This window comes from Pleurodeles waltl, chromosome 8 (assembly GCF_031143425.1).
Source record: "Pleurodeles waltl isolate 20211129_DDA chromosome 8, aPleWal1.hap1.20221129, whole genome shotgun sequence".
Classification (NCBI taxonomy): domain Eukaryota; kingdom Metazoa; phylum Chordata; class Amphibia; order Caudata; family Salamandridae; genus Pleurodeles; species Pleurodeles waltl.
Window position 1 is genome coordinate 646,816,429 of NC_090447.1, and position 27,577 is coordinate 646,844,005.

Consider the following 27,577-nt stretch of genomic DNA (forward strand, 5'->3'; position numbering starts at 1 on the left):
CAGTCACATACCCACCCACTCCACCCACCCTGCAACGCCCCCTCAACACCTTCACAGCAGCTCAACCTATACCCCCCACAGCAAGAGGTACTTACCCGACACAAGGCTGATCCAACATGACCATAGCACATACAAATGCCCCACACCCATAACAAATGATACAAAAGACCAGGATTTAAAGGCGTGCAGTCCAAACACAGGCCTCACAGAAACTTTAGTGTGAAGCTCACAGAGTCAAACAGTCTAAACAGGGCCAATGGCCAGTCCGTATGGAGACAATTGCCATGGGCCACAACTGGCCCAACCTGACTCCCACAAGTGCATGGTACTCCACCTAATGGGGCACCATATGGGCATCCAGGCACCTCACGGAAGGGGGGCAGGGGGTGGTGGGGATGAGGATTTTCGAAGGGGGTGGGCCGTTGACTTTCATTTGGAAGGTGGAGGGGGGTGGGCTTGTCCTTTGAAGGGGGTGGGGGCTGTTTGGATCGGGTGGAGCTAGATGGCCTAGGCTCAGTTCGGGCCTTTTTCTTATCTGGGGAAGGGGCACAGGAATGTGAAGGGCGGACAGGGGTGGACTGTGATGTGGAAGGAGCGGAAAGGGCAAGGAGGTGAGCACGTTTGGGGACCAGAAGGGGTGGGCCAATGGGTTGGAAGAGGTCATCACTGGAGAGGAAAGGTTTCTTTGGAGCAATTGGGGTGGGTGTGGATGAGGGCGTGGGAGTGGAGGCAGAGGGTGTGGATGTATGTGGTGTAGGGGTGCGTGTAGTGGGTGCAGGTGACTGCTCAGTATCCTGTGGTGTGGTGGATGTCTGAAGGGTGGGTTTCTTGGTGTGTTTATGTGTTTTGGAGGGGGTGGACACAGTGGGAGAAAACAGACAGCTAGTGTGGATGTATGTTGTGTGGGTGTCTGCAAGCCTGGTGAGTGTGCTGCATGTGTCAACTACAGTAGTGGTGGTGAGTGCAGGTGTGGTGTATGGGGTGCATGTATGGATGTCTGCTATTGTGGTGAGTGCAGGAAGAGGAGCAGCAACAGTGAGTGAAGGTGCAGTGCATGAGGGTGTGGATGTAGAGGGGACAGACAGGGAGGCGGAAGAGGAGGGCACATTGGGGGAAGTGGACGTTGTTGTGTGTGCAGGTGTCTGTTGTCTGTGTGAATGCTTGTGGTGGGAGGTGTGGTCCTTGTGTTTTGAAGTGTGTTTCTTGTGTATTGATGGCTTGACTGCGTGTCTGAATGTGTGCCGTGAAGGGTGTGGGGTGCTGGAAGGGGTAGAGGAGGTTGGAGGGGGGACGGAATGGCCAGGGAAACTGGCTGCCATCCAAGAGGAGGCCAGGGCCTGAAAAGATCTCTGTAGGGCAGACACGGCACCGTGAATGCCATCCAGATAGGCATTAGTCTGCTGCACCTCTGATGCTAGCCCCTGGATGGCATTGACAATGGTTGTCTGTCCTACAGAGATGGTTCTCAGGAGATCAATAGCCTCCTCTGGGAGGGCAGCAGGGCTGACTGGGGCAGGGGAGGAGGTACCTGGGGCGAAGGAGACGTCCACCTTTCTGGGTGGGCGGGCACAGGCAACTCGGTGGGGAGTAGAAGGGGGGGCGGTGATGGAATGGGGAGTAGCAGAAGATGTCACGGTAGTGGTGTGTGCACTAGGGTCTGCCACTGCCGGGGAGCCCCCATCGGAGGAGGTCTCAGAGTCACTTCCTCCCGTTATAGTAGCCTCCCCTGTGGAACTCTACTCGCCCTCCCACCCACTGGTCCCCTGGGCGTCGGTTGTCTCTGCCTCAGAGGATCTGTGGGCCGCTGCCTCCCCACTTGCCGGTGCCTCAGCTCCCTCGCCTGATTTTGATGCTGTACCAAACTAACACAAGAGAACAAAGATGGGGAGACAAAACAGGAGAGACACTTGTAAATAGCTGAATGCAGGTACATAATGGCCAGACTTACACCCACCCAGAAGACACACCCAACAGGCAACACTGTTCACTATGCCCATGGACGTGCCTCTGACTACTGTCCAGAATACTGCTCTACACTCATCTCCTGAAATACCTAAGGAGCCGACGTATGTGAGACCTGACAGAGATGCCCCTACACCCATTGGGGACCATTAAGTAGATGGACATGAGTCAAAGTCCCTGCCCCTAAGGAGCATGAACCCTAATGCACACCCAGACATCCTTCCAGACTGAAGTATGTGAAATGAGTACTCACCCCCTTGAGAGTGCTGTGCAGCCTTCAAGCGCCCATCCAGGCCAGGATCGTCGCATGAGGGGGGTCAATGCCCGACGGGCACCCCTTCCACATTGGGAGGACTTCTCCAGCTGGGCTTCACTGATCTTTCGCACCCAGTGCCGCAGGTCCTCCCACCTCTTTCTACAGTGGGTGCTCCGCCGGTTGTAGATCCCCAATGTCCGCACCTCCTTGCACAATAGGAACAGCTGGCTAATGGTCCACAATGGGATGGACAGTACTCTCAGTCTTACAGGACAGTCAAACGCAGCATGCCATGCACCATGGCCCATGCAGGCTCAGAGGTGCACACACATGTGCAATCAACACCATCCATTGCACACACACACAGTGCCCCCCAAACCCAGACTCACCTGTACCTGTGGCCGTCCATACAGTTTCGGGTCCAGGGGCAGGACCCCGTCAACTAGCTTCTCCAGTTCCTCCTGGGTGAAGGCGGGGGCCCTTTCCCCTGCAACACGTGGCACATCCATAGCCAGAGGCAGGCCACAGCAGTACACATAGTGGAGTACCTGTCTGCATGAGATCAGGGAGTCAAGTGATCAAATGATGACAAACGCGTATACGTTCTGCGATGGTATGCACTGTCACCGCCGGCGGCGATCATGATATGCCAGGATTCCCCATCGGCATCCATGTTAACCAATGAGGGTGCGAACAGCGGTAAACACTGCCTTACTCTGTGACGTCAACCGCTAGCAGTATGAGGTCACTTCCACAAAGAAATGGCAGTTATACAGTGGGCAGATATTTTGCCATCACCTACGCATCTAGAATTAATTACTACTCATGCAGGCCCTAGTAGCCACATGAAGCACCTAGGCCTCTATCCATTCAGTATTGTAGCACACATGAAATACTCTGTTCCCTCCTTCTGATGTACATGTATATCTGTCAGGTAGCAGTTATTGTAGAGACACTACAATGAACAATGCAGTACACAAATGATGACAAGTGTGCCTATGTATGTGTCTTCATCACTCCTTTTTGTAACCCCTCGTAGGTACCGACCCTTGTGGTGAGGAAGGGCACGATCGGTGTACAGACCACTTGTGGATATGGGGACCATAGTGGAGCGTCAGATTATATTCACTTACAGACTCACACGTGCAACTATTCAGGACCTTTGTGCATTACTGGATCCTGCACTAACTCCGGGAAATCGTAATCAGCATGCCATTCCAACTGAAGTGCAGGTGCTCTCCGCACTCCATTTCCTGGCCACGGGCTCATTTCAAGTGACAGTGGGCTTGGGTGCTCGTTTTTCACAGCCAATGTTCAGCCAGGTACTGACAAGATTTCTGAACGCATTTGTACGACATCTGCAGTCCTATGTGAGGTTTCCCCAAAGCACTGACCTACCTGCCATCAAGTCAGAATTCTATGTCTTTGCCAACATACCCCATGTTGTAGGTGCCATCGATGGCACCCACATACCGATCATCCCCCCAAGAGTAGGTGAGCAGGTATACAGAAACAGAAAGAACTTTCAAATCCATGAACATCCAATTGGTATGTACTGCAGACCAGTACATTACGCATGTGAATGCCATTTTTACAGGTTCAGTCCATGATTCCTTTGTGTTGAGGAACAGTAGTGTGCCACAGAAGATGGAACAACTACAAGAGGATAGAGGGTGGATCATAGGGAAGTGTGCCTGTCAGTAACTGACACATTGCAGAAAACCAGCCTGTCTGACTAAGGGTCATACCAATGACGAGTCTGTGTTGCACCATTTTCTAGGTGGTTCTGGCTATCCAAACTTGAGTTGGCTCCTGACACCAGTGAGGAATCCCAGGACAGATGCAGAGAGGAATTACAATGAGGCCCATGTAAGTAGTAGGAGGGTAATAGAGCGAACTATAGGTCTCCTGAAGGCTAGATTCAGGTGTCTACATATCTCTGGGGGTTCCCTGGCCTATGGGCCTGATAAGGTGTGCAGAATAGTGGTGGCCTGCTGCATGCTGCACAACGTGGCAGTGAGACATTCTATCCCCCTCTTGGAGGTGGAGGGTGCTATAGGTCCTGATCAGCTACCTCAGAGAGGTGAGGAGAGTGATGGTGATGATGAGGAAGGGGAAGATGTTAATTCCAGGAACCAACTGTTACAACTCTACTTCCAGTAACTGTGTGGGACTTAGGCCTGTCATTGGGGTTAGTGACTAATACTGTCAGGGTGCTCTGTCAAATGGGTGGGATTGGTAATGATAGGCGAAACATGGCCCACTTCTGCATGGTACTGACTGAAAATATATGCATTTCCTCCTTGCCACCATTTAGGCACACAGGACTTCCATTATGCACAGATTCAACAATAAAGTTGTTCTCTGCCAGTTGCATCCATACTCCACTTTATTCACAATTTAACACAGGGGACAGTGTTACAGGTGTGAAAAGTGTTTTATTGGTTGAAGTGAGTGAATTGTGCTATTTACAGTGATGGGAAGTCGTAAGGGTGGGGGGTCCTCAAGACCAACATGGTGGCAGCCTTGTTGGTAGTATTGATGGGTCCATCTTGTCTAACAGTACTTCATATTGCCTCTTATCAATGTGTGGTTGGTGATTGGGTGGGATGGTTGCTTTGCATTTGTTGCAGAGTTAATTGTTGGAGGGGGCCTTGTTCTTAGCTGGGGTTCCAGTGCCATATCTTGGCCTGAGGGTCCGTTTGGGCGCCTGCTGTTGAGCTTTATGGGATGACATGGTAGGCCCTTGTGTTTCCTGTGAGGGTAGTACCTGGGATGTTTCTGCTGCTGGGGTCATCTGATGCTGGTTGTCCGGTGCTATTGTGGGGGCCTCTCGTCCGGTGTGGGTGTCAGACTGGTTTTTGACCAGCTGCAGCAGTGCTCCTGCTATGGTGGCCATTGTGGCATTGTGCTCTTTCCACTGCTTCATGGCCTGTTGGTGGTGTTCCTGCTGCATCCTCTGACTTTGCTCCAGGGTGGACACAATCTGTGCCAACCTGTCATGGGTATGTTGGTAGGCCCCAATTCCTCTGATATCATGTCCTAGGCTGCTGCATCCATCCTGTGGCCTCCCCCCGGCCCACTGCCACCCTTGCACTTGCCCTAGCCCCCTGTGCCTGTGTCCTCTGCACAGGTCTGGCAGGACCACTTGAACTGGGGCCCTCGCTTTCCTGCATGTTGGGAGTGGGAGACTGTGGCCTCTGTACCTGTGTTCCACCAGTCTGTGGCCTGGGTACACTGGTATGGGACGTCTGCCCTGGGCTGCTGGTCTTGACTGGGTGGTAGGGGTGACAGTGGTTTCCTGGGTGGGGCTGCTGCATGGTGAGACTCCAGGACTGTGTGAGGGGCCTGCTTGCTCATCAGTGTCCAGAGATCCTTCACCAGTGTCCTGTGAGGTGCCTCTTTCTCCGTTGGGGGCACTGGCACTCATTGTCCCATCCGTTAGGGTTGCATGGGTGGTGTTGCCTGTTGGGGGACATAGACATGTCTGTTACATCTGCATGAACGTTTGAGGTGAACAGGACTGGGCTATTTTGTGCTGGTGTTACTTTCAGTGGCCTTCCAGGGTGCCTTTGAGAGGTTGACATTGTAATTAGCGCCAGTGTGAGGTTGCATTGTGGTGGGGGGTGTCGTTCCATTGTGGGTACATGCAGGGGTGGGTGACTGTGCACAGCGGGAGGGACGTGGGCCTGTAAGTGGGTTTGTGGTCATGCAGGGGGGTGTCTGTAGTAGCTGATGCCTGGGTGGGGTGTAGGTCCTGGTGGGTGTGGGTGAGGTGGCGTGGTCCATGCATTACAGGTGTGGTGGATATGGGGTAATTGTAGATCACTTACCCGAGTCCATTCCTCCAGTGAATCCAGTGAGTCCCTCTGGGTGCAGGATGGCCAGTACCTTTTCCTCCCAGTCAGTGTAGTCGGGTGGTGTTGATGGTGGTCCTCCCCCAGTCTTCTGCACTGCGATGTGATACCTTGATGCCATGCCCCAGACCTTCCCCCGCAGGTCGTTCCATATCTTCCGGATGTCGTCCCAGGTGCGTGGAACATGTCCCACTACATTGACCCTGTTCACAATTGTCTGCCACAGCTCCATTTTTCTTGCGATGGGTGTGTGCTGGACCTCGGCCCGAATATTTGTGGCTCCACTTTCAAGATCTTGTCCACCATGGTCCTTAACTCCCTTTCGGGTGAAGCGTGGATGTTTGGGGGGTGACATGGTGAGTGTGGTGAATGGTGTCAGGGCTGGGAATGAGGTAATGGTGCTCTTCTGTGGGTCAGTGTGTGTGTTTTGTATGCCGGTGTTTGCTGTCTGCCTCTGGTGCTCTCTGTCTTCTTGTCCTGCTTTCGTTGCAAGGGATTGTGGGGTGTGTCTGGGGGTGTTTTATGGGGTTCTGGATGTGTGTCAGGTGTGTGAGCCATACGCCTATCCAATGTGTGCACTTCTTGCTGTTGCGTCCACTTGCCGCCCATGGTGGTCGCAGCCACCAATGATCGTCCGGCCTCCAGTGTCCGCCAAGGTGATTTGTCCATCATTATTTGGAGGGCGGGATGTGGGTGTGCTTGGCGGAGGCGGGGTGGGGAGGTCTGGGATTTCCGCCGACAGAGTCATGGTGGGGAGTGGTGGTCTGGTGATTTTTGGCGGGGTTGGGATTTCCGTTCATTATATGGCGGGTTTTCATTCACCGCCAACGGCGGGATCCTGTTCACCACCACCACGGCAGTCGGCGGTCTTTCCCGCTGTGTTCATAATGACCGCCATAGTACCTATATGATATAAGTGGTATAGTAGGAGCTTTGCATGTCTCCTAGTCCAGCCTAAGCTGCTCTGCTATAGCTACCTCCATCAGCCTAAGCTGCTAGAACACTACTAATCTACTAATAAGGGATAACTATAAGCCAGGCCAGCCTCCTACATTGGTGGTGCAGTGCTGGGATAAGTACTTGTAACTGCTTTACCACTTTGTCATTGGTGCTTTTCATAAGAAAAACATATTCCAAATACTTAAAAATATACACAGTTAACCTAAACAGTTTAACTCTCTTCCTAAAAACTTTCTAAAAAGTTTGAAAAAGTTTGAAAAAGTTTTTCTCTTTTCTTTAAAAGTTTCCAAACTTTTTTCTCACTATCCTAAACTCTTTCTTGCAACTATGGGGGTCATTACAACATTGGCGGTAAAAGCCTCCGTGCAGAAGACCGCCAATACACCGCTGCGGCCGCGGTAGACCACCACAGCAATTATGACACACATCACAGAATCCACCGAAATTCAGACACCCACACAAGACCGCCACACCAAAGGTCAGCGATAAACATGCGGAAACAAATCCTCCACACCAAAAGAAACACGCCCATGCTATTACGACCCACGAATCCACGCGGCGGTCATTCAACCGTGGTATTCCATTGGCGGTACACACAGCCGCGCTCAAAATACACACACAGCTCCAAAACACCGCCACATTGGACAATTACAAATACACACACCTGATACACATACACACACCACTCCCACACACCCAACACAATATAAAACACACACCCACATCACCCACAAACCCCTACAACCAGAAATTCTGACAGAAGGCGAGAGAGAGAGCACAGCTATTCACAACCCCATCACACAGAGGCACACAACACCATCACCCACAGAACATCCACACACAAAACACCACATACCACTACACTCACCACACTCATCACCACATACACCACCCCACACTCACACACACCACCCCATGTCACGCCAAAGACACCCCCGCTTCTCCGAGGAGGAGCTCAGGGTCATGGTGGAGGAAATCGTCCGGGTAGAGCCACAGCTATTTGGCTCACAGGTACAGCACACATCAATAGCCAGGAAGATGGAGTTATGGCGCAGAATAGTGGACAGGGTCAACGCCGCGGGACAGCACCCAAGAAATAGGGAGGACATCAGGAAGAGGTGGAACGACCTACGGGGGAAGGTGCGTTCCACGGTCTCCAGGCACAACATCGCGGTGCAGCAGACTGGCGGCGGACCCCCACCTCCTCCCCCACAACTAACAACATGGGAGGAGTAAGTCTTGACCATCTTGCATCCTGAGAGCCTCGGAGGAGTCGGTGGAGGATGGGACACTGGTAAGTCAAATCTTAACTATCACATCCCCCACCCTACCTGCATGCTGTCACACACCCCCACCCTCACACCCTCCCCTATCACCCCAAATCCTCACTAATCTACCCATAACACAAACCACCCATCCCAACACCAAGCCCTGCATGACACAACTAAGCATGGTCACCCCTCACTAAAGCATGCTCACTGCACATACCCAGAACACCCCCCCAACCATCATCACACAAGCCCCCACACAGGAATGCTTGCACTGGGGTACACGCACACCCACCCATTGCACACCATGACACACACACATGCAATAATCATGTACTTATACCCCTGCAGGAACCCAAAGGTCCGTCACCACACCAGAGGGTCCAGACAACACCACTCCACCCCCAGAAGAGGCCCACAGTGACGACAGCAGCTCTGCCCCACTGGATCTTGATGACCAGCCCGGACCATCGTGGGCCTCAGGACAGTCGGTTCCCCTTGGCAAGCCACAGCCCAACACCGAGCTTCCACCCTCTGGTAACACCAGCACAGCACCCACCCTGCGGGCCCAAACCTCCCTACCCAGGACAGGTCTATCAGCGGTGTGTCCACCACTACAGGGCACCCAGGCTAACCCACCACCCCAACAACAACAGGGACCTGGGGGCAGTGGTAGTGGGCACACGGTCCAGGGGACGGAGGCACAGGAACACCAGGGAACTGGGAGGGCTGCTGTGCGACAGAGGGAGGACAGGCCAAGGGAACCAACTCTCCACGAGGCCCTCTCCTCCATCATGGGAGCCTACCACCACTCCCAGGAGACGATGGCGACGGTCCTGGACAAGTTGCCGGAGACCCTGCGTCTGCAGGAGGAGCAGTATTTGGGGTTCAGGGAGGAGTTCAGGACCATCGGCTCCGCCCTGGGCACCATCGTAGGGGTGCTGACGGACATTCAAAAGACCTTGAGGGACACCGTGGCACTCCAAGGGGCCCCTGACACTAGCCAGGACGATGAACTGCCCACCACCTCTGCCGGCGCTAGTGGACAGGAGGCATCGCCACAGGACCACCACACCAGCACCCCACCCCCTGCAGACGGACAACCACCACGCAAGCGGTCCATGAGATCCAGGAACAGGACAGAGCAAGATGGCAAGACCCCCGCCAGGAAATAAGACCACCCTGATTGTCCCCCCACTGTCCCACTTTGTTACCCTGTCCATATTCGAACTGCCCCAGCTCCACTTCCAAAGCCCAGATGGCCAGTGCACCTGTGAAACTAATAGACTGGACTCTGCCATGGACATTCCTCCACCATCACCCATCACCATTTTACAACCCCCCAACATTTTATGAGCACTTAAATAAACACCCTTGAAACACCAAAAAATCTAGAGTCAGTCTATGATTTGGTACTTTGTATTATCAATCACAGTGTCATAATGGGTTACCCATTGTAAGGCTAACATACCTATGTCACACATCACAAGCCCTTGAAGGATGCAAGCAGTTGACACGTAGGTTACCACACTTGTGAAACTGAAATGGAAGGGTACAACTCAATTAACAAATAGTGAGTGAAATGTAGGTACAGGATAGAGGTAGACGTGTGAAAGTTAATGTAATGTCAAACCAGAAAATGTTCTCACCTGTGTGTCACTGGAAATATTGCTGTATGACTGACTCCCTGTTGTCGTTTTCTTCTTCCTCAGCTTCATCCTCATCACTGTCCACAGGCTCCACAGGCTCCTCAGCTGCTACAACACCGTCATCGGGATCATCCTCCTGCAGAAAAGGCACCTGGCGTCACAATGCCAAATTATGGAGCATGGAGCAGGCGACGATGATGTCGCACACCTTCTTCGGTGAGTAGAATAGGGATCCACCTGTCATATGGAGGCATCTGAACCTGGCCTTAAGGAGGCCGAAGGTGAGTTCGATCACCCTCCTAGTCCGCCCATGGGCATCATTGTACCGTTCCTCTGCCCTGGTCCTGGGATTCCTCACTGGGGTCAATAGCTAGGAAAGGTTGGGGTAACCATAGTCCCCCAATAGCCATACACAGTGCCTCTGGAGTTGACCCATCATATCGGGGATGCTGCTATTCCGCAGGTTGTAGGCGTCATGCACAGAGCCAGGGAACATAGCATTTACCTGCAAGATGTACTGGTCAGCCAAACAGACAATCTGGACATTCATTGAATGACAACTCTTCCTGTTCCTGTACACCTGTTCACTCCTGCGGGGGGGACCAGAGCTACATGGGTCCCATCAATGGCACCTATGAAGTTGGGGATATGTCCAAGGGCATAGAAGTCACCTTTCACTGTAGGTAAATCCTCCACCTGAGGGAATCTGATGTATCTCCTTACGTGTTTCAGCAGAGCAGACAACACTCTGGGCAAGACGATGGAAAACATAGGCTGGGACATCCCTAATGCCATGGCCACTGTTGTCTGAAATGACCCACTTGCAAGGAAATGGAGCACTGACAGCACATGCGCGTCAGGGGGGATTCCAGTCGGATGGTGGATCGGTGACATCAGGTCTGGCTCCAACTGGGTACATAGTTCCTGGATGGTGGCACGGTCAAACCTGTAGGTGACAATGACATGTCTTTCTTCCATTGTCAACAGGTCCACCAGCGGTCGGTACACCGGAGGATTCCGCCATCTTCTCATATGTCCCAGCTGACGGTGCCTACGAAGGACAACAGCGAAGAACCAGTCACTATTCCTCCAGGTATGTACCCACAGTTACACACAAGACTACACCAGACACAAAACCCTTCCTGTATGTCTGTTGAGTGTAGGCCTACCTATGTGTGACGCTGTAGTAAATGAAGCCATGTGGGCCCCTGAAATGGCGGCTGCCTGACCTCTAAACTGGGACAATGGGATTGTGGGGTAACTGCGCTGGCGTTGCACACCGTCGCGGTAGGCGGTCGTAGACCGCGGCGCAATGCTGCATTGGTTAACATTGGACCCTATGGGTCCCAGGAGCCAATGAACAGGGGCGCCGGCGGTGATGATGCGCACTGCCGCGGACGTCACCACCATTTTCTATCTCTTCATCACTAGATACCTGACCTTCGACAGGAGAGGACCCACACTGCTAGTGCTGCTGTGACCTCGGTCTGGAAGCGACGATGGCTGCTGCGTCTGGGGAAAGGGCCCCTGCCTTCACTGCACAGGAGTTGGAGAAACTTGTGGATGGGGTCCTCCCCCAGTACACGCTACTCTACGGTCCTCCAAACCAACAGGTTAGTACACAGGGAGCACGTTGTATGGGCTATGCCTGGGTGGAGAGGGCTGGGTGGAAGAGGGAAGGGGGCAGAGTTCATAGAACATTTCTGCATGGTAAAGAATGGGCCACATGGCCAGAGTGGGGAGGGGGGCACTCACATCGACGGTGCAGTTGGTAATGACTGTTCCTCTTTCCTTGTGCATGTCATGTAGGTCAGCGCCCACCAGAAGAGGGACATTTGGCGTGCCATCGCCAAGGAGGTCCGGACCCTGGGGGCCCACCAGAGACGGGGCACCGACTGCCGGAAGAGATAGGAGGACATTCGCCGCTGCAGCAAGAAGACGGCGGAGGCTCAGCTGGGGATGGCCTCCTAACGTGGGAGGGGTGCCCATCGCACCATGACCCACCTGAAGTTACGGATCCTGGCCGTGGCCTACCCGGAGTTGGATGGGCGCTTGAGGACATCACAGCAGACACAACCTCATTCTGCGGACTTTGCATGCAGTGGAGGTCTCTGGGTGGGGGAGGTGGGCTGTGGGTGTCCCTAGGCCAGGACGAATTCGGTAGGCAAGGCCCCTCCGTAATGTAGGCCATGTGGCACTCAATCCCACCTCAGCAGAGTGCCAAGTTGAGGTATAGTTGCCCCTGTGGCATCCATGTGCGCAGATGTCCACCATTGCCATGTAGGCCATATCCCAGAAATTGCATGTGCGGAGGGCAGGAGCACGGCGTTATGCAGGGGGCTGCTGCGTCTGTCTTGTCCGCCAACGGTAGCGGAATGCCATGCACTAAAACTCACTTTCTTCTGTCTCCCCCCCTTTTCCTGCTCTCCCTGTCCTCTTGTACATCAGCATCATCAGGCAGAGGTACAGTGGCACCGGAGCACGAGGGAGCTGCATCCCACATGGCCATGGAGGGCCACACCACAGACTCAGAATGCACCAGTGGGACGGAGGGTGAGGGGAGCTTCACGTCGGCCACCGTATCATCAACCAGCGACACAGACTCGTCTGCCGATGGGAGCTCCACTGTGGTGGCGGCACCATCTGTGCGCCCCACTTCTACAGGTACAGCCGCCACCTCCCCTACCAGCACCGCCCTCCCAGCAGCCCCTCAGCGTTTGCCCCGTGCCCGCTCACCCAGGAGGGTGGGCATCACCTTCGCCCCAGGCACCTCAGGCCCAGCCCCAGTCACCCCTGCTGCCCTCAGTGAGGAGGCCATTGACCTCCTCAGGTCCCTCACTGTTGGGCAGTCTACCATTGTGAATGCCATCCAGGGTGTAGAACGAGAGTTGCAACATGGTAATGCATTCCTGGAGGGCATTCATTCTGGTCAGGCTGTCCTTCAGCGAACCCTGCAATCTCTGGCCTCAGCACTGATGGCAGCCATTGTCCCTGTGTCCAGCCTCCCCCCTCCAACTTCCTCCACCCAGACCGAATCCCCTGTACCCCAGCCCATCCCAAGCACACCTACAGACCAGCATGCACACAAGTCAACACACACAAGTAGCTCAAGCAAACATAGGCACCACACACACCACAGGCACTCACGCAAGCCTCACCCACATACAGACACAGCAACATCCACTGTCTCCACTGTGTCCCCCTCCTCCTCTTCTCCCTCCTCCGTCCCAGTCTCCTCTACACACACACCTGCATGCACCAGATCTACAGGCACTAGGACTCGCACCAGGACACCCAGCACCACAAGCCGCACACCTGCACTCACCACCTCCACTGCCATTTACACGTCCCCTGTGTCCTCTCCCAGTGTGTCTGTGACGCCCCCTCCCAAAGTACCCAAACGCCGGCAATCACTCACCCAACATCCATCCACCTCATGACAGCCTCCAGTACCTGCACCTGCACCCAAAACACCTAAAGTGACACCTCCTACAACCACCTCCTCTTCCTCCACTCCCAGATCCCCTCCAGCTACCCATACCAGTGTCCGTCAGAAACTGTCCCTATGTCAAATTGACCTTTTTGCCACCACCCCCCTCCAATTCATCAGTCCTGTCGTAGCGCCTCAGCCAAAATACCTCCAATACCAGTGGTGCGTGTTCAAGGTTTGTGGAGTGCACCGGCCACCAGGGCAGGCACTAGGACCCGGAGCCAAGGCACTGGCAGCCCACCCCCTGTAAAGGCTCTTAAATTGGAGAGTGGCCGACGAGACCGTGTTAAGACTCCTGGTGGGACAACAAGTGACATGGGTTCGAAGGGGATTGGTGAGTCAGCTGTAACTCCAACAAAGGTGGGGAAGGTCCAGAGGAAGTCTGCCCAGCCAGTTGTGAGTGTCATGGCGGAGAAGTGCGCCATCATTTCCGGTGGTCCACACACAACCGCCAGCACCGTCGTCACTGGTCCAGAGACCACTGCCACCGCCGGAGTCACAGCCCAGGAGGGCCCAAGTATCGTTACTGGTCAGGAGACCACCGCCGGAGTCACAGCCCAGGAGGGCCCAAGTATTGTTACTGGTCAGGAGACCACCGCCGGAGTCACAGCCCAGGAGGGCCCAAGTATTGTTACTGGTCAGGAGACCACCGCCGGAGTCACAGCCCAGGAGGGCCCAAGTATCGTTACTAATCAGGAGACCACCGCTGGAGTCACAGCCCAGGAGGGGCCCGGATGCCACAGCCCCGCTGGGCAATGATGAAACGTCAAGCCACCCACCAATGCCCATTGTAGAGAACGTCATGCCACACACCAATGTCCGTATCAGAACCGCCATGTCAAAGCACCGCTGAACAGTCTTGAACCGCCATGACAAAGCACCGCTGAACAGGGCAAAGACCGCCATGGCAAGGCATCGCTGAAAAGGGCAAAGCGCCATGGCAAAGCACCGCTGAACAGTCCAGAACCGCCATGGCAAAGCACCGCTGAACAGGGCAAAGACCGCCATGGCAAAGCACCGCTGAACAGGGCAAAGACCACCATGGCAAAGCACCGCTGAACAGTCCAGAACTCCCATGGCAAAGCACCGCTGAACAGGTGAAAGACCGCCATGGCAAAGCACTGCTGAACAGTTCAGAACTGCCATGTCAAAGCCCCGCTGAACAGGGCAAAGACCGCCATGGCAAAGCACCGCTGAACAGGGCATGCAACATGTAGGAATGAAGAGGCCGCCACATCAGGCATCCTTCTCCCATGTGCAGCTGGGACAGTGACAGTACATGAACTTTCACGGGGAGACTCATCCAGTCTGGGCACCAGTCCCACCCAGTACCAGTAGAGAACTGCATCTACTTGAGAGACTGTGGCTTTGCACTCCCCAGGATGGCACAGTGGGCAAGCCACCCACTGTAGAGACTTGAGAGACTGTGGCTTTGCACTCCCCAGGATGGCACAGTGGGCAACCCACCCACTGTAGAGACTTGAGAGACTGTGGCTTTGCACTCCCCAGGATGGCACAGTGGGCAAGCCACCCAGTGTAGAGACTTGTGAGACTGTGGCTTTGCACTCCCCAGGATGGCACAGTGGGCAAGCCACCCACTGTAGAGACTTGAGAGACTGTGGCTTTGCACTCCCCAGGATGGCACAGTGGGCAAGCCACCCACTGTAGAGACTTGAGAGACTGTGGCTTTGCACTCCCCAGGATACATCAATGGGCATGGAGCCCCGTCGTGGATCTGGCTTCGCATTCATGTGGCTGAGGTGCCCCCCCTTCCCTTCCCCCTGAGGTGCCTGTAGTGTTTCTATCTGATGCCCCGGCAGTGTTCTCTCCGATTTTGGTCAGGTATAGTTTGTGGGCATCGCCCATGCATTTTTGGACTGTTGGTGCACGGACATTGTTGTGTACATATCTGCGCTACTTCTCGGATTGTATGTGTAAATAAGAGTGATTTTGAGATATATATATCTGTATATTTTTGTATGACATGTATATTGCCACATTACAATGTTTGCACGAAATTCGCTTTGTGTTTTCATTCTTCCGGGGGGATTGTGAGTTGTTACTGTGATTTTTGTGAATGCATTGGTGTGTATGTTGTAATATGCGAGGGTGGGGAGGGGGTGTTTGTTGGGTGTCCCCCTAACTTTTGCCTTCCCCCTCCCCGTGTTGTAGGTGCAGTACTCACTGGTGTCTTTGGCGCCTACGTAGCTGTTGGTCGTAGAGGAGCAGAAAGACAAGGGCAGGTAGGATTTGTAATTCGGGCTCCATGGTGTCCTCCTTCCTCGTGGGATGTGTTCAGGTGAGCGTTTTCCCATAGCAAAAGCTGTTTCCGCCGTGTTTTTATCCACGGTGAATCCGCCCCGGAAAAGGTGGCGGATTGGCGGGTTGTAATTGTGTGGGCGGTACATTGTCTCCCGCCTGTCTGTTGGCGATAACCGCCGCGCTGCTTGTCTGTACCGCTGTGGCGGGCGGTGTGTTAAAGTGGCTGTCTTTGTTGGCGGTTACCGCCAGGGTCATATTTCCCTTTTTTTGTCCGCCGGCCAGTTTGCGGTATTTACGCAGCTTTAACACCGTCCGCCAGGGTTGTAATGACCCCCAAAGTCTGTAGTAGAAGCCACTCCCAAAGTTGTCCAGACAACTTATGGCAATTTAAACTTTAAAAGTTTGAGGGGTCTCTGCATAGAAAGAAGTTTAAGTATTGGTAAGAACCCTACCAAAGATCTGGCCAATCCCAGGATCAGGAGGTAGAGGAGGAGGGTACCCAGGTAGACTCAGGGAAGATCCCTGAGGGCTCTGGGAGGGTTCCTCCAAAGATCTGTCAGCTAACAGGCAATCTAGTGAAGCTGGCAGTGGGAGGGGGTCACACATCAGTAGGGCACCTTTCACTCCAAAAGGCCAGGTAACTAGGGTCCAGCCAGTTAGAGACAGGTCCATTTCTGCCAATTCCCACACTACCTCTGTGTCAGAGAATTCCTAAGCCTCCCACCTTGAGGATAACACCCTAGACAGGGAACTCAGAAAGTTGAGGTTAGAAGAGGCCAGACTGAAGCTGAGACAGCAGTAGTTGGCCTTAGACAGGGAGTCTCTAGATGTAGAGAGGGAAAGACTGAAGTTGGGGTTAGTTCCTCATGGTGGCAGCAGCAGTGTTCTTGATAGTCATCCTGTAAAAGAAACAGATTCAATAAACCTGCACAAAATTGTCCCCCCTTACAAGGAGGCGGATGACATAAACAAGTGGTTTGCTGCACTTGAGCTTGAGAGGGCCTGTATGGTACAGTTGGTCCCTCAAAGGCTGTTGGCTGCCATTGTGTAGCTATCTTTCACTGGCAAGGGAAGGGATAGGCTCCTTACTGTCAGAGAAAGTGATGCCAACAACTACAAAGTTTTGAAAGATGCATTCTTAGATGGAGTTGGCTTAACCACTGAACAATACAGGATAAAGTTCAGAGATACCAGAAAAGAGTCCTCTCAAGACTGGACAGACATTGTAGACTGTTCAGTGAAGGCCTTGGAGGGATGGTTACATGGAAGTAAGGTGACTAACTATGAAAGCCAATATAATCTTATTTTGAGAGAGCATATTTTGAATAATTGTGTGTCTGACTTGTTACATCAGTACTTGGCAGACTCAGATCTGACCTCTCCCCAAGAATTGGGTCAGAACAAGTGTGAGCAGAGAAGCTCATACAGATGGTGACAAGGATGGCAAGAGGAAAGATGGTAAGGGGCATATTTATACTCCGTTTGCGCCGAATTTGCGTCGTTTTTTTCGACGCAAATTCGGCGCAAAACTAACGCCATATTTATACTTTGGCGTTAGACGCGTCTAGCGCCAAAGTATGAGGAATGAGCATCATTTTTTTGCGTGAACGCCTTCCTTGCGTTAATGAGATGCAAGGTAGGCGTTCCCGTCTAAAAAAATGACTGCGACGTAAATGCGTCGTATTTATACTCCCGGGCAAAAATCACGCCCGGGAGTGGGCGGGGCAAAAAACCCCGCATTTGCGCCTCTTTTTAACGCCTGGGTCAGGGCAGGCGTTAAGGGACCTGTGGGCTCAAAATGAGCGCACAGCTGCCCTCCCATGCCCCCAGGGACCCCCCCTGCCACCCTTGCCCACCCCAGGAGGACACCCAAGGATGGAGGGACCCATCCCAGGGACATTCAGGTAAGTTCAGGTAAGTATAATTTTGTTTTTTTTATATATATTTTTTTGGCATAGGGGGGCCTGATGTGTGCCCCCCTACATGCCACAATGCCCAATGACCATGCCCAGGGGACATAAGTCCCCTGGGCATGGCCATTGGGCAAGGGGGCATGACTCCTGTCTTTACTAAGACAGGAGTCATGTAAATGGCGTCTGGGCGTCGTTAAAAATGGCGCAAATCGGGTGGAGGCGATTTTTTTGCCTCAACCTGACTTGCCCCATTTTAAGACGCCCTAACGCCATTTTCCCCAACGCCAGCGCTGCCTGGTGTACGTGGTTTTTTTCCACGCACACCAGGCAGCGCCGGTCTGCTAGCACCGGCTAACGCCATTCAATAAATACGGCGCCCGCATGGTGCTTCAGAATGGCGTTAGCCGGCGCTAAACTTTTTGACGCTAAACTGCGTTAGCGCAGTTTAGCGTCAAAAAGTATAAATACGGGCCTAAGTCCTCTGACAAGGGTGGGGACAAAGATAAAAAGCATTCTGAGTCTTCATCAGGCCCACATAAATCCTCTGAGAGAGGTAGGTCCAAATCCTCTTCTAACAATCAAAAGAAGCCATGGTGTTATTTATGTAAAAGTAAAGGCCATTGGGCAAGTGATTCCACTTGTCCAAAGAAAAACACCAAGGCTCCCACTACCACAACCCCAACTGCGTCCTCTAATGCCCATAGAAAGAGCACTGGTGGTGGGAAGAATACTACAATGGGCTCACCATTGGTAATATAGTTGGGGTTGGTCTTGTTAGGGAGACCACAGAGGCTGTTTTAGTCTCTGATGGTAGTATTGACTTTGCCACATTGGTTGCTTGTTCCCTTAATATGGGTAAGTATAAGCAACTTCCCCTAATAAATGGTGTTGAGGTTGAGGCCTATAGGGGATACAGGAGCCAGTATCACTATGGTGATTGAGAAACTGGTTCACCCTGATTAACACCTACTTGGTCAGCAGTACCAAGTGACAGATGCTCATAACCACACTCTTAGCCCCCCCATGGCTGTTGTGAATCTCAATTGTGGGGGGGGAGTTACTGGTCCAAAGAAAGTTGTGGTAGCCACTGATTTACCTGTAGACTGCTTACTAGGCAATGATATGGAGACATCAGCTTGGGCTGAAGGAGAGTTGGAGGCTCATGCAGCAATGCTGGGCTTTCCAGGGCATATCTTTGCTCTCACAAGGGCTCAGGCCCAAAAGCAAGGAGGACAGGGAAACTCGGACCCTGGAAAAATGGACCAAGTGCTCCCAAAATCTAGGGGTAGAAAGGTAAAATCCTTGCCCACTACCCCTCCCTCTCCAGAAGATTCCCCTTTTGAGGAAGAGGAATCCTCTCCTTGTGCAGAACCTACACCAGATGAGCTGGCAGCAAACACTGCTGAGCTTTTGGGAGCAGTGGGGCCTGCTAGGGAAGAGCTGAGTGTGGCACAGCAGACCTGTCCCACACTAGAGGGTTTAAGACAGCAAGCTGTTAAACAGCAGAATGGGGATATCACTGATAGCCATAAAGTCTATTGGGAAGATAACCCCCTCTACACCGAGTCAAGGGACCCTAAACCTGGAGCTGCCAGGAGATTGGTCATACCTTTGTAGTATAGGGAGTTTCTTCTGACTTTGGCACATTATGGCCCGTATTTATACTTTTTTTAGCGCCGCATTTGCGCCGCTTTTTGACGCAAAACGGCGCAAACCTACAAAATACAATGGTATTTTGCAAGTTTGCGCCGTGTTTGCGTCAAAAAACGACGCAAATGCGGCGCAAAAAAGTATAAATACGGGCCTATATTTCTTTGGCTGGGCATTTGGGCCAGAGAAAAACTTGGGACAGACTTGTTCCACTGTTCCACTGGCCTCACATGTCAGAGGAAACTAAGGATTTTTGTCGTTCCTGTGTGACCTTCCAAGCCAGTGGCAAGACTGGTGGCACACCCAAGTCCTCTTTAATTCCACTACCAGTGGTTGGGGTGCCCTTTGCGAGGGTAGGGGTTGACATAGTTGGCCCCCTAACCCCCAAAAGCTTCAGGCAATAGGCTTATCTTTGTGGCAGTGGACCATGACACTAGGTATCCTGAAGCTATACCCTTAAGGACCACTACAGCTCCTGCAGTGGCAAAAGCCCTCCTGGGAATCTTTTCCAGAGTGGGTTTCCCTAAGAAAGTGGTGTCAGACAGAGGTAGTAACTTCATGTCTGCATACCTCAAAGCTATGTGGAAGGAGTGTGGTGTAACTTACAGGTTCACTACTCCTTATCATCCACAGACAAACGGCCTGGTTGAGAGGTTTAATAAAACTCTCAAAGGTATGATCATGGGACTCCCTGAAAAACTCAGAGGGAGATGGGATGTCCTGTTGCCATGCCTCATTTTTGCTTATAGGGAGGTACCTCAAAAAGGAGTGGGTTTTACCCCCTTTGAACTTCTCTTTGGGCACCCTGTAAGAGGTCCCCTTGCTCTTGTAAAGGAGGGTTGGGAACAGCCTTTAAAAGCTCCAAAGCAAGACATTGTGGATTATGTACTTTGCCTAAGTTCTAGGATAGCTGAGTACATGAAAAAGGCCAGTAAAACTCTTCAGGCCAGCCAAGAGCTCCAAAAGCAATGGCATGACCAGAAGGCTGTCCTGACCCAGTACCACCCAGGACAGAAGGTGTGGGTATTGGAGCCTGTGGCCCCAAGAGCACTCCAAGACAGATGGAGTGGACCCCATCTCATAGTAGAAAAGAAAGGTGAGGTCACCTATTTGGTAGACCTGGGCACTGCCAGGAGTCCCCTTGGTGTGCTCCATGTCAATCGCCTAAAACCTTATTATGACAGGGCTGACTTAACCCTGCTCATGGCAACTGATGAGGGGCAGGAAGAAGAGAGTGACCCTCTCCCTGACCTCTTCGCCACCACAGAAGCTGATGGTTTAGTGGAGGGAGTTGTGCTTGCAGATTGCGTTACTGCTGAGCAGAAGGACAACTGCTTTGAATCTCTTAGATCAGTTTTCTGACATCTTCTCACTGATCCCAGGTACAACTATCTGGTGTGAGCACACAATCGACACTGGAGACAGTTTATCTGTCAAAAGTCAGATTTATAGGCAGCCTGACCATGTCAGAGATTGCATAAAACAAGAGGTACAGAAATGTTTAGATCTGGGAGTGTTTGAGCCTTCTGAAAGCCCATGGGCTAGCCCAGTAGTGCTTGTCCCCAAACCTTGGTAAAGATAGTAAAAAGGAAATTGGATTTTGTGTTGACTATAGAGGTCTCAATCAAGTAACCAAAACTGATGCTCACCCTATACCCAGGGCAGATGAGCTAATAGATACACTCGCTTATGCCAAGTATCTAAGCACTTTTGACTTAACTGCAGGGTATTGGCAGAGTAAGTTGTCAGAAGATGCTAAACCTACAACAGCATTATCAACCATTGGAGGGAACTATCAGTTCACTGTTATGCCCATTGGATTGAAAAATGCACCTGCCACTTTTCAGCGGTTGGTGAATACAGTCCTGCAAGGATTAGAAGCCTTTAGTGCAGCATATCTAGATGATATAGCTGTCTTTAGCTCCACCTGGGATGATCACCTGGCCCACCTATGGAAAGTTTTGGAGGCCCTGCAAAAGGCAGGCCTCACTATCAAGGCTTCAAAGTGCCAGATAGGTAGGTGGGTGTAGGAGGCTGGCCTGGTTTGTAGTGGGTACCAGAGGTACTTACACCTTGTGCCAGGTCCAGTTATCCCTTATTAGTGTAGAAGAGGTGTTTCTAGCAGCTTAGGCTGATAGAAGGTAGCTATGGCAAGGCAGTTTAGGCTGAACTAGGAGACATGTAAAGCTCCTACTATACCACTGGTGTCATATGCGCAATATCATAAGAAAACACAATACACAGAAGTACTAAAAATAAAGGTACTTTATTTTTATGACAATATGCCAAAAGTATCTCAGTGAGTACCCTCAGTATGAGGATAAGTTATATACACAAGATATATGTACACAAACCAAACTTAGGTAAGTAATAGCAAGAAAAGTAATGCAAACAGTGTAGAATTACAATAGATTGCAATAGGAGAACATAGGTATAGGGGCAACACAAACCATATACTCCAAAAGTGGAATGCAAACCACAAATGGACCCAAACCTATGTGAGCTTGTAGAGGGTCACTGGGACTGTAAGAAAACAGTGAGGGTTAGAAAAATAGCCTGCCCCAAGACCCTGAAAGGTAGGTGTAAATTGCACCTACTACCCCCAGAGAGCACAGAAGTCGTGATAGGGGGATTCTGCAGGAACAAACACCAGCAATGCAACAACAGTGGATTTCCAGACCTGAGTACCTGTAAGACAAGGGGACCAAGTCCAATAGTCACGAAAGTGTCAAGAGTGGGCAGGAGCCCTGGAAATGCCAGCTGAGGGTGCAAGGAAGCTGCCAACGGTTAGAAGAAGCTTGGAGTTCTGCAAGAAAGAAGAGAGCTAGGGACTTTTCCTTTGGAAGACGGATGTCCCACGTCGCAATGAAGCTTGCAGAGGTATTCCAACGCAGAAAGACCGCAAACAAGCCTTGCTAGCTGCAAGGGTTGCAGTAGAGGTTTTTTGGTGCTGCTGTGGCCCAGGAGGGACCAGGATGTCGCGACTTGGAGGAGGAGACAGAGGGGTTTCCCAGCAACTCAGGGAGCCCTCACAGAAGCAGGCAGCACCCGCAGAAGTACCTGAACAGGCACTTGGAAGGAAAGTGAACCGGAGTCCACCCGAAGTGACAAAAGGGAGTCCCACGATGCCGGAGGACAACTCAGAAGGTTGTGCACTGCAGGAAGGAGTGTCGGGGACCCAAGCTTGGCTGTGCACAAAGGAAATCCTGGAAGAGTGTACAGGAGCCGGAGCAGCTGCAGAACATGCGGTACCCAGCAATGTAGTCTAGCATGGGGAGGCAAGAACTTACCTCCACCAAACTTGGACTGAAGAGTCACTGGACTGTGGGAGTCACTTGGACAGAGTTGCTGAGTTCCAGGGACCACGCTCTTCAGGATGAGAGGGGACCCAGAGGACCAGTGTTGCAGTCTTTTGGTGCCTGTATTAGCAAGGGGAAGATTCCGTCAACCCACGGGAGATTTCTTCAGAGCTCCTGGTGCAGGGAGGAGGAAGGCTACCCCCAGAGCGTGCACCACCTGAAAACAGTCGAGAAAGTCAGCAGGATGAGGCGATACAAGGTTGCTAGTAGTTGTCTTGCTACTTTGTTGCGGTTTTGCAGGCATCCTGAGCAGTCAGCGGTCGATCCTTTGGCAGAAGGTGAAGAGGGAGATGCAGAGGAAATCTGATTAGCTCTTGTATTCGTTATCTAAAGAATTCCCCAAAGCAGAGACCCTAAATCGCCAGAAAAGGAGGTTTGGCTACCAAGGAAGGAGGATTGGCTACCAAGAAAGGTAAGAGCCTATCAGAAGGAGCCTCTGACGTCACCTGCTAGCACTGGCCACTCAGAACAGTCCAGTGTGCCACAAACACCTCTGTTTCCAAGATGGCAGAGGTGTGGGACACACTGTAGGAGCTCTGGGCACCTCTCCTGGGAGGTGCAGGTCAGGGGAGTGGTCACAGTTGTCCAGTTTTGCGCCAGAGCAGGGCTGGGGGATCCCTAAACCGGTGTAGACTGGCTTATGCAGAGATGGGCACCATCTGTGCCCATCAAAGCATTTCCAGAGGCTGGGGGAGGCTACTCCTCCCCAGCCCTGACACCTATTTCCAAAGGGAGAGGGTGTTACACCCTCTCTCAGAGGAAATCCTTTGTTCTGCCTTACTGGGCCAGGGCTGCTTGGACCCCAGGAGGGCAGAAACCTGTCTGAGGGGTTGGCAGCAGCAGCAACTGCAGTGGAGACCCCGGAAAGGCAGTTTTTGCAGTACCCGGGTACTATGCTAGAGACCCGGGGGATCATGGAATTGTCCCCCCAATGCCAGAATGGCATTGGGGGGACAATTCCATGATCTTAGAAATGTTACATGGCCATGTTCGGAGTTACCATTGTGACGCTATATATAGTGCAAGCGTGTAATGGTGGCTAGTGCCAGGGTGCCCACACACTAAGTAACTTTGCACCCAAACTTCACCAGGTGAAGGTTAGACTATACGTGACTTATAAGTTACTTAAGTGCAGTGGTAAATGGCTGTGAAATAACGTGGAAGTTATTTCACTCAGGCTGCACTGGCAGGCCTGTGTAAGAATTGTCAGAGCTCCCTATGGGTACCAAAAGAAATGCTGCAGCCCATAGGGATCTCCTGGAACCCCAATACCCCGAGTACCTCAGTACCATATACTAGGGAATTATATGGGTGTACCAGTATGCCAATGCGAATTGGTAAATTTAGTCACTAGCCTGTTAGTGACAACTTTGGAAAGCAGAGAGAGCATAACCACTGAGGTTCTGGTTAGCAGAGCCTCAGTGAGACAGTTAGGCATCACACAGGGAACACATACAGGGCACATACTTATGAGCACTGGGGCCCTACCTGGCAGGGTCCCAGTGACACATAGACTAAAACAACATATATACAGTGAAATGTGGGGGTAACATGCCAGGCAAGATGGTACTTTCCTACAGTGGGGAACAGATTGCACCACTGCAGGGGAGGATCTAAACCATTATGGAATGGGCTCCCCCTACAACTCAACCCCAGGTGAGAGCCTTCCTAGGCCTCACAGTGCACTATAGGAGGTTGATTAGGAACTATGGCTCAATTGCAGCCCCTCTAATGACCTCACCAGCAAAAAGAATCCTAAAAAGGTATTGTGGACAGCTAGCTCTGCACCTGTCCTAAAAAGCCCTTGTTACTCCAAGAAATTCATAGTTCAGACTGATGCTTCTGAATTAGGGGTAGGGGCATTTCTATCACAGCTTAACACTGAGGGCCAGGATCAACTTGTCGCTTTTATCAGCAGGAGGTTGACCCCTAGAGAAAAGCGTTGGTCTGCCATAGAGAGGGAGGCCTTTGCTGTGGTCTGGGCCCTCAAAAAGTTGAGACCATACCTGTTTGGTACTCACTTTATTGTTGAAACAGACCACAAACCTCTATTATGGCTTAAACAAATGAAAGGTGAAAACCCTAAATTGTTGAAGTGGTCCATCTCCCTACAGGCAATGGGCTATACAGTAGAACATAGACCTGGGAGTACCCACTCCAATACAGATGGACTCTCCAGATATTTCCACTTAGACAATGAAGACTCATCTGGGCAAGGTTAGCCTTATTGTCCCTCGTTTGGGGGGGGGGTTGGTACGAAAGTACCATCTTGCCTGGCGTGTTACCCCCATTTTTACATATATGTCAGTTTGTTTTTTCCCGTCTCACTGGGATCCTGCTCGCCAGGACCCCAGTGCTCATAGTTTGTGACCTGAATGTGTGTACTTGTGTAGTGACTAACTGTGTCACTGAGGCTCTGCTAATCAGAACCTCAATGTTAATGCTCTCTGCCTTTAAAATTGTCACTATAGGCTAGTGACCATTTTTATCAATTCTAATTGTCACACTGGAACACCCTTATAATTTCCTAGTATATGGTACCTAGGTACCCAGGGTATTGGGGTTCCGGGCGATCCCTATGTTTTGTGGGCTACAGCATTTCTTTTGGCACCCATAGGGACCTCAGACAAATCTTACACAGGACTGCCAATGCAGCCTGAGTGAAATAACGCACATGTTATTATACAGCCATTTTAGACTGCACTCAAGTAAGTTATAAGTCACTTATATGTCTAACCTTCACTTAGTGAAGGTTAGGTGCAAAGTTACTAAGTGCAAGGGCACCCTTGCACTAGCAGAGTGCCCCCACATAGTTCAAGGCAATTTCCCCAGACTTTGTGAGTGCGGGGACAGCATTACACAAGTGCACTACTTATAGGTCAATACCTATATGTAGCTTCACAATGTTAACTCCGAATATGGCCATGTAACATGTCTAAGATCATGGAATTACCCCCCCCCATGTCAAATCTGGTATTGGGGTGCCAATCCCATGCATCCCCGGGGCTCCGCTATGGATCCCGGGTACTGCCAAACCAGCTCTCTGGGGTTTTCTCTGCAGCTACCGCTGCTGCCAACCCATGGACTGGGTTCTGCCCTCCTGGGGTCTGGATAGCCCAGTCCCAGGAAGGCAGAACAAAGAATTTCCTCTGAGAGAGGGTGTTACACCCTCTCCCTTTGGAAATAGGTGTTAAGGGCTGGGGAGGAGTAGCCTCCCCCAGCCTCTGGAAATGCTTTGAAGGGCACAGATGGTGCCCTCCTTGCATAAGCCAGTCTACACTGGTTCAGGGAACCCCCAGTCCCTGCTCTGGCGCAAAACTGGACAAAGGAAAGGGGAGTGACTACTCCCCTGTCCATCACCACCCCAGGGTTGGTTCCCAGAGCTCCTCCAGTGTGTCCCAGACCTCTGCCATCTTGAATCCAGAGGCCTGAGGGCACTCTAGAGGCCTCTGAGTGGCCAGTGCCAGCAGGTGACATCAGAGACCCCTCCTAATAGGTGCTTACCTGACTAGGTGGCCAATCCTCCTCTGAGGGTTATTTAGGGTCTCTCCTGTGGGCTTTTCCTCAGATAACAATTTGGAAGAATTCGCCAAAGTTCCTCTGCACCTCTCTCTTCGACTTCTGCCAAGGATCGATCGCTGACTGCTCCAGGATGCCTGCAAAACTGCAATAAAGTAGCAAGAAGACTGCCAGTGACATTGTAGCACCTAAGTTTTTTTTTTACTGTTTCCTAGTGGTGCATGCTTTGGGGGCTGTCTGCCTTCATCCTGCACTGGAAGCCACGAAGAAATCTCCCGTGGGTTGCCAGAATCTTCCCCCTGCTCCAGCAGGCACCAAACATCAGCATCACCGGTAGTCTGGGACCGTCTCATCCTGAGGAGCTTCGCCCCTGGAACACAGGTGGTGGACCAAGTGACGCAGACTGTCCAATGGTCCAACTTTCCAAATTTGGAGGAGGTAAGTCCTTGCCTCCCCTCTTCAGACAGTAATCCTGTGCACCGTGTGAACTGCAGCTGCTAGGGCTTCTGTGCGCTCTTCCAAGAAATCCTTTGTGCACAGCCAAGCCCAGGCCCCCAGCACTCTGTCCTGCATTGCTCAACTCCCTGAGTTGACCTCCGGCTTTGTGGGACCCTCTTTCGTAGTGTTGAGATGACCGCCGAGCTCAGACTTCTTGAACCCGCGTTCAAGTGCTTCTGTGGGTACTACCTTCTTGTGCGTGGGCTCTCTACGTTGCTGAGGGCCCCCTCTGTCTCCTCTCCCAAGTGGCGATATCCTGGTCCTTCCTTGGCTCAGGCAGCACTCTTTTTCTTCAACCGCAACCTTTGCAGCTACAAGGCTTGTTTGCTGTCTTTTGCTAAGGAAACAACTCTGCATCCTCCAGAACTCCGTGGGACATCTTCTGCATGAAGGAGAAGTTCCTAGCACCTTTTGTTGTTGCAGAATCTTCAGCTTTAGTGTTTTCTTACACTCCCAGCGACCCTCTACACACTACACTAGCCTAGGGGTCCATTTGTGGTTCGCATTCCACTTTCTTAGTATATGGTTTGTGTTGCCCCTAGGCCTATTGCATCCTATTGTATTCTACATTGTTTGCACTACTTTCTGACTGTTTTACTTACCTGATTTTGGTTTGTGTGTATATTCTGTGTATTTTACTTACCTCCTAAGGGAGTATATCCTCTGAGATATTTTTGGCACATTGTCACTAAAATAAAATACCTTTATTTTTAGTAACCCTGAGTATTGTGTTTCTTATGATATAGTACCTATATGATATAAGTGGTATAGTAGGAGCTTTGCATGTCTCCTAGTTCAACCTAAGGTGCTCTGCTATAGCTAATTCTATCAGCCTAAGATGCTAGAACACTACTAATAAGGGATAACTGGACCTGGCACAAGGTGTAAGTACCATCAGGTGCCTACTATAAGCCAGGCCAGCCTCCTACACTTG